The following is a 7,131-nucleotide window of genomic DNA, read 5'->3' as shown; positions in this document are numbered from 1 at the left end:
CTGCTGACTCAAAGAGTGCTGGAGGTCAGGAGGGGCACCGCAGACCTTGGGAGCAGCATGTGACTTCCTGCTGCTGCCCGGGGGCGGGGCTGTGAGAGATCAGAAGCCCCACCCCTACTGTGAGGTCAGCATCTGTAAGAGGAGAGGAATACGTTAAGGATTAGTCTGCCGTTTTCACTTGATCCAAAAATGGATCCGAAACTCTGGTAATCTCATCCTCTCCTTCCAAAGCAGCAGGAGGTCAGGCCCTCACGAGGGAATACCCAAGGGCAGGGCCCCGTGCTATGTCCATCACAGCCCGCAGGTGGCCAGTCCGAGGGAGGGAGTGAATGCCCACGAAAGCAGGCCTGAGATTTCCTGTCAGCAAATTACTTTCTTAATAAAGGACATTTAAAAAAATAATAGTTCTTCTCTTTTTTATATCTCTTTTCTCACCCCCCCTTAAATGTCCTTGAATAATAATTAAAACTATTTACTTTCTGTAGCTCTGGAAAGATGTACCAAAAAACCTCAACCTTTTAGTTATTTACTACATGGTCTTAAATGCACCCTCTGTCTCTCAGCATGAATTATGCCCAAGCCTTCTTACCCAGATGGCCAATGTTCTGGTCCCCTCAGCCGGGTGGCCCTGGGCACACACTGAGAGGAAGCAAAACACCCTCCCATCCTTCTTCAAGTGGTACACTGGGGGCCCCTCCCAACGGACCGTGAGAGCTGCTCCTAAGTTTCCAGGACAGCAGATTCTAAGTTTTCAGGAATTTTTTAAGCCAGTTGTTAATTATTAAAAATTACATTTATATGTTACAATGAAATGAGTAACATAAAAAACAAAGGTAATGGATGCTCAAAACCCATCGCTTCCCAGTTAGTTTACACATTTTACTATTATCTATGCTTTTGAGGTTGATTACATCTACTACACCTGAATAGTGGAAATACTATATAACAAGGTACTGCCACATGGGTCTTGCCAACTCCAAGTTCAATGATGTTGAAATTGATCATGGTGAAAATATTTACATCATGAAAGCAGCTTATGCTAGAAATCAGGACTTGATTTATTTTGTTGATTATCTAGACTTCAGAGAAGTAATGGGAAATGTTAATGGTGAGGGTTAAACTTAAAATTGTGTCCTATCTATTGCCATTACATTGCAAATAGCACAAACATTTGAGGAGATATGGTCCCGTATTTGAAAATCAAGAAAAGTCACTGTGTCACCGATGAACAAGCACTGCTCCCACCTGTCTGTGCGGCTTCACTTTCGCCTTCCGGGTTAACACACGACAAAACACCGCAAGCTGCTGTGTCTCAAGCCTAGGTTGTGCATAGTTTAATTGTGGAACATTATACAGTTATATGTTGAATGATTACTATTCTGGTTTAACCTTTCTTTAATGATCAAAACTTAAAAAGCAGTGTTTTCTCTTTAATCACAAAGAATTTTTTTGAACACTCATTCAGCAATTGCCACCAGGTACAGGTGCAAGAATTCAGTAAAAATCAACAAAAGCATTCTGTGGAATGCATTTTGAGAACCAATGGGTTCTAAGCAACTTACAACAAAGAGTGTTGTATATTCTATTATCATTTGTAAACTGTGTGCTACACATCCTTTGTATCAGCAAAATTTATAACATGTATGTATGTATATGCACACATTTCATTTTCCAGGGAGTCCATAGGTAAACATTTCCCAGCGCACCATTAGTCTTTGCTGAGCTTTATTCACATCTGTGGAATGTGGCTCCTACGCATCAAGGCAGCAAGAGTTTAGTTGGTTGTAATTGCCATGGTGGCTCCTGGAGGAGCACTAGATTGACAGGCCCGGAAAGCCAGAAGATCATCTGGGTACTGCCACACTCAGTCTGCCTATAACTCGGTTCTCTTATGGGCAAAAATGAGGGCATTGAACAGTATGAGCAGTAAAGTCCTTTATAGCTCTTAACTGTTTTGATAGATGACTGTGTGAGAAAGGGGTGATTCTGAAGTTGCAGGACAGTGACCTGGGAGATTTGGGTAAAGCAAATATAGCAACCTACAGGTTCCCAGTTCTATACTTTTGTGCCAATGTCATCTATGAGGTCACAGATGTGCTTAAAATGCCCCTATGTTGTTTGTTATTATATTTTGAATAGGAATAATGACATGAAATCCAGCCAGCGGGAAGGAGAAAAACCTTACCCGTAAAGAATGCCTTTTAAGACCTGAGTGTTTGAGAGGAAATAACAGAATTCTGCCTGTAGGGGTAAGGGTGAGATAGAGGCACTAGATCTGCCCCTCTGGCAGGGCACCGCTGTCCTAGCTCCCTGAGCCCCTGCCCCTCTCCTCACACAGTGATACAGGTCACTCAGTACACAACAAGTAATGACCCCTGTAATATAATCATGAAATACACAGCACTTTATGGCTCTCACAGTACCTTTGCAGCCTTCACAGTGCCAGGCAGGAAATGGTTAAGCAGGAACTGTCCTGAGACAGGGGCACCGATTAATAACACTACACAGGAAGTGTGGGCCTCCTTCTCTCTGCCCAACGGGGAAATTCATTTTCAATTCTGACCTCAATGAGGAAGTTACTCTTCCTGCCAAAAGGAGTGGAGAACAACCTTCCCCAGTTCCACACCACAGCCAAATCAAAGACAGAGGCAGCCCTGGACAGTGTGGCTCAGTTGGTTGGAGCATCATCCTGTAACCAATAGGTTGCAGGTCTGATTCCCAGTCAGGGCACGTACCTAGGTTTTGGGTTCAATACCAGGTCCACGCATGTATGATCTCTGGTCTGGGCAAGTGTGGGAGGCAATCAACTGATGCTTCTCTCTCACACAGATGTTTCTCTATCTCTTCCTTCCCTCTTTCTAAAAAGCAATGAATGTCTTCAGGTGAGGATGAAGGAGAAAAAGAAGATAGGACATATAGAGAGAAACAGCACCAAGGGCAGAGCAAACCCCGGGACAGACAGAGCAGGAGGGTGATGGAGAAAACTTCCTCAGCAGCACAGTGGAGACGATCCCTGCCACACACACTCACTGAGATGAGAACAAGGCTGGGAGAGAAGAAAATGCTCCTTTGGGAGGAACAGGAGTGGAGGGAGACATAGAAGAATGTCAGCAGAATGTAGGAGAGTCTAGACACAATAGAGCAGTGGTCCACAACCTTTGACCCAAGGACCGGCTTCGTGGAAGACAATTTTTCCACAGACGGGGCAGGGGTGTGGGTTTGGGGATGTATACGGAAGACAGAGCTCAGGCAGTAATGCAAACAAAGCTTTGCTCTCTGGCCCTCCGCTCACCTCCTGCTGTGCAGGCTGGTTCTCAACAAGCCACAGACCAGTATCAGTCCTACCCGTGGGCTGGGCCACATTGCCTAGAGATTCCTTAGCAAAGAGCAACAGAAGGCATATACTTTAAACTAATACATGATAAAAAGAACATAAATTTTTCTCCTGTTTTTCTGTCCTTATAAAATCCTAAATTTTTATGATCTGAAAGCCCTCTAGAAATTGTTTCAGATTGACAACTGGCCCAAGAAGATCCTGACCTTATGGCTGAAGGTCAAGACCTGAAGCTCAGGGTGAGAAGAGCTCGGGGAGCAGCCTCACCCCCTTATGCTTCGTGGAATGAGATCCTCAGGATGTCTGTTTCCATTGAGGTGTGTGCCACAGTCACATGTTCACACTCTGTCCGCCAAAGGCCCAACCAGGAACACAGAGACCTCAGACCCTGACATGCAGGGCAATTCAGGGAAGGTGACTGGCCACAAGGTGATGGTAAGCTGACAAGTTGGACAGGGGACCCTAGGTAGCCTCGAGGCTGAAGGGACAAAGGGAAGCCATTATGGCAGCTTCAAGGCTGAGGGCTTTCCAGAGGGGCCGGGAGACATTGATGCAGGGAGGGGAAAAACCGCTTCTCCCAAGTTGCAAGGTCAGGTCCCCGCCTACGGGGCAGATCAGGGAAAGTTACGGTCCGAGGAAAACAAGCCCAGATGGACGGAGCACACTTATTCTCACTTGATCCTGGAACTGACCCCAAGAGTAGGTAATATAATCTCCATCTCACTGATGGAGAAACCAAGCCTCAGAGGCATTAAAAACCAGCCCAGCCAACAGCACGCTGAAGAAAATGGTGGAGCTGAGACGGAAACTTAGATCTTGCACCAACACACCCACTCTCCATCCACTCTCCTTAGCTGGCCCTGCAGTGGTGTGGGGGGCAGGACTGTCTAATGAGCGCCATGGCACTCCCAAGCTACCCATGGTAGTGGTCCTTAACCGCCTGCTCGTTCCCGTGCCAGGAGCCACAGGCAAGGCACCACATGGTGCTCTGGCACGAGCAGAGGCCACCGCAGGCCAGCACGTCGTGGAAGGTCTCGCTCAACTGCCCTGAGCCTCCAAAATGGCCTCTGTATGCCGGGGCGAAGGCAGAGCAAGGGGCCAGCTCAGCCGCCGTGCCAGCTAATTATCTAGGCCTCCTTCTGCTCCCTGGAAGCCCCGGCCTGGCTGGACGGGCGGTGCTCCGTGCATCTGATGTCAGATGGCCTGGCTCCACCTCTCAGCGGGGCTGGTATTTGGTTGATCCTTCGGGCTCCCATTTGGTTCATAAAACACAAACATCTGCCGGGGCTCTGGTTGGCCTGTGGCAGACTTCAGAGCTGAGCGGGATGGGGAAAGGTGAGGGACGTGAGCCCGGGCGAAGGGAAGACTAGAGCGGGCTTTCTGGGGGAGTATATTAGATACCGTGTGGTGGGGGAGGCTTTATCAAGCCAGAGCCCTGGTCTGCACCCCACTCCCCCCAAAGAAGGCAAAGGCAAAAGAGAAGATGAATTTCCGTAGTTTCCTTGGAAAGCCTGAAGGGGAGTCTGTGGCTGCTTTTCCTGCATTGTGTTGCTTCCTCCAACTGTTCCTTTTCTCACCAGTTGGCTATTATTTTCTAACGCTTTTTGATAATTACTTTATCAATCAAGAAAGATAAACAAAAGCCTAAAAATACATCTGAGTGAATGTGTCAGTGGAATCAGTTTCCAGCGCCAACCGATCTGCAGTGCTGATTTTTATGGCCATTCTAGACGCACTTGAGAAATAGGTGAAGGGTGGGACTCCTTGTCTATCGGTGGTTCAGCAGAACAGATGAACCCTCCTCTGCCCTCCCGGCACTCGTCTGTAGGGCCAAGGACAGTCAGTGAGTTAAGGAAATGCTATCCAAGCAGAATAAACATCCTAAAAAGAGTTGCCTACAGTCTTATCCTTATTAGAATGATTCTTTGCCTTTATTTGCTTATTAAATCAACAAAGTATTGAGTCAAGAGTTGAGGGAGCATTTCACGAGCTACCTTTAATAAAAATAAAATGTAGGGAGCTTGTATTGTTGTAACCGTGTAGAAAGAAAACTGCTGGTTATCCAATGACTAGAGCTCCTATATCAGAAGCCAAAATGTTGCCTAGATGTGTGCCGTGAGTGACTGGACATGAACCCAGCCCATTAGCCTCCATTGTATCTGACCGAGTGGCCCAGCCCAGCCTGGCTTATTATGAGCTCTAGGGAGAAGCCCGTGAGCTCTACACTGGGGAAGAGGCATAATCTCCACTTCTGGTTCAGTCCTAAGTCCATGGCTTTAGAATGAAAAAGTCACTGCAGCAGGTTGCCCTGGTGACCAGTTGCAGACTTTCATGGTGCCCCACCCCAGCCCACCCCCTCCCCAGTTTCCATTTCCCTAAGTAACAGTGTCCCCTGCTGGGGGAAGGTCTGGGTTTTTCTTTTCTCCCAAGATCAGCACAGGACTAACGTGTGCAGAGACTGCTCTTGACAATCCATAGCAGGGACTACAGGGCTATCAGACCTAAAGGAAAGCATCCAATTTATAGCTGCTCACGTAAAAGCCATCAGGAGAATCATGAAATGATTCTCCATATGGTGCCCTGAAGCTTCCAAAAACTATATGAGAAAGGGGCTTGGAAGGGATTCTTTCCTTTTTGGAGACAGGGAGGGTCGAAGCCAAGCATCTGTGGCGACCTGGGAAAGACGCTCCTCCCTGACACCCGCCCCCAGCGCGTCCCCAGGGTGGCCTGCAGGATCCCTCTGCGCAGCGGCCCAGGCACCCAGGGTCACTGACCTTGGCTCGTCAGGCTTTTCCATGAACCAAGCCTATGTTTTCTAGTATAAATGAACCCCACAGTTCCATTGTGTGGAGGCTTCGGGACATGGTTTGCCAAATGGAAAAACATTTGGAGGTTGGGAAAATATCTTGCACATAAATTACTGAAGGCACAGAGAATCTAAAAGAGGGATGAAATCAGAAGCCAAGGAAAAGCAGGGAGGGTGCCAAAGTAAAAATGGAGAGAGAGACAGCGACAGGGAAAGCGATGTGCTGACTTCTCTTCATGACCTGCCTTCAGACCGAAAGGCAAGTTTCTATGCCATGTTCGAGCCTCATCGAAGCCATGTGCCTGAGTATTGGGAAATAGCCTTTAAATGGCAAGATCAAGCTCCCATTTTTCATCTTTTCTGAGTGGAGCTCTTCATTGATTATGTTAAGTGCTAGCCACGCGTAAGAAACACAAAAAGCTCATTGTCTTTGACTGTGGCAAAGGCCAGTTACACACTTGTTAATTTCCTGATTTATGACACCCAGGAGGAGACAGAACCGAGGGCGGGGCTTCCTCTCTGCCTTTCCTCCTCTGTCTGTCTGTCTGTCTGTCTGTCTCTCACTTGCTCTGTCTCCTTCTTTGTTTCTCTCTCGCTGCCTGTCTTTTGGTGGCAGTGGTGATGGTAGTGGAAACTATTAAAACAGAGGCTGATCAGGAAGTTTGTGATAAAGAGAAGCCAGGCTCTCGTCTGACATACAATCTCTCTCTTGGCTTAAGTAAACTTGCTCCTTCAAGGCCTGCCATCAACAGAGTCGGGCTCACGTTTCACCACTAAATCTGAGTCAACAATCTCTAATCTGGACACTGGGTTCGGAATCCAGGCTCAGGTTGCACTTGGAAGCTGACAGCAGGGACGAGAGCAGAGAAAAATACGGCCTTTGTTTGTGGTTTGATCGTCCCCACCGAGCGGAGCTGAGGTCATGTGTCATTTTCTGTCATCAACAAGATAAAAGTTTGCACCTCTCTGGCCCTGAAAGGGCCCTCCTGCA

At 47.6% G+C, this 7,131-nt stretch overlaps 1 long non-coding RNA gene across 1 annotated transcript; it reads left to right on the top strand.

Moving 5' to 3' along the window:
* Positions 1-2,571: 2,571 nt before the first annotated feature.
* Positions 2,572-5,691, top strand: LOC118500290. The gene is made up of 3 exons (XR_004902848.1): positions 2,572-2,675; positions 3,500-3,800; positions 5,065-5,691. It is a non-coding gene; the product is annotated as an uncharacterized LOC118500290 (long non-coding RNA).
* Positions 5,692-7,131: the final 1,440 nt, after the last annotated feature.

This window comes from Phyllostomus discolor, chromosome 4, assembly GCF_004126475.2.
Source record: "Phyllostomus discolor isolate MPI-MPIP mPhyDis1 chromosome 4, mPhyDis1.pri.v3, whole genome shotgun sequence".
Lineage (NCBI taxonomy): Eukaryota > Metazoa > Chordata > Mammalia > Chiroptera > Phyllostomidae > Phyllostomus > Phyllostomus discolor.
Note: the sequence above shows the minus strand (reverse complement) of the source record. Positions and strands in the feature narration are given on the sequence as shown.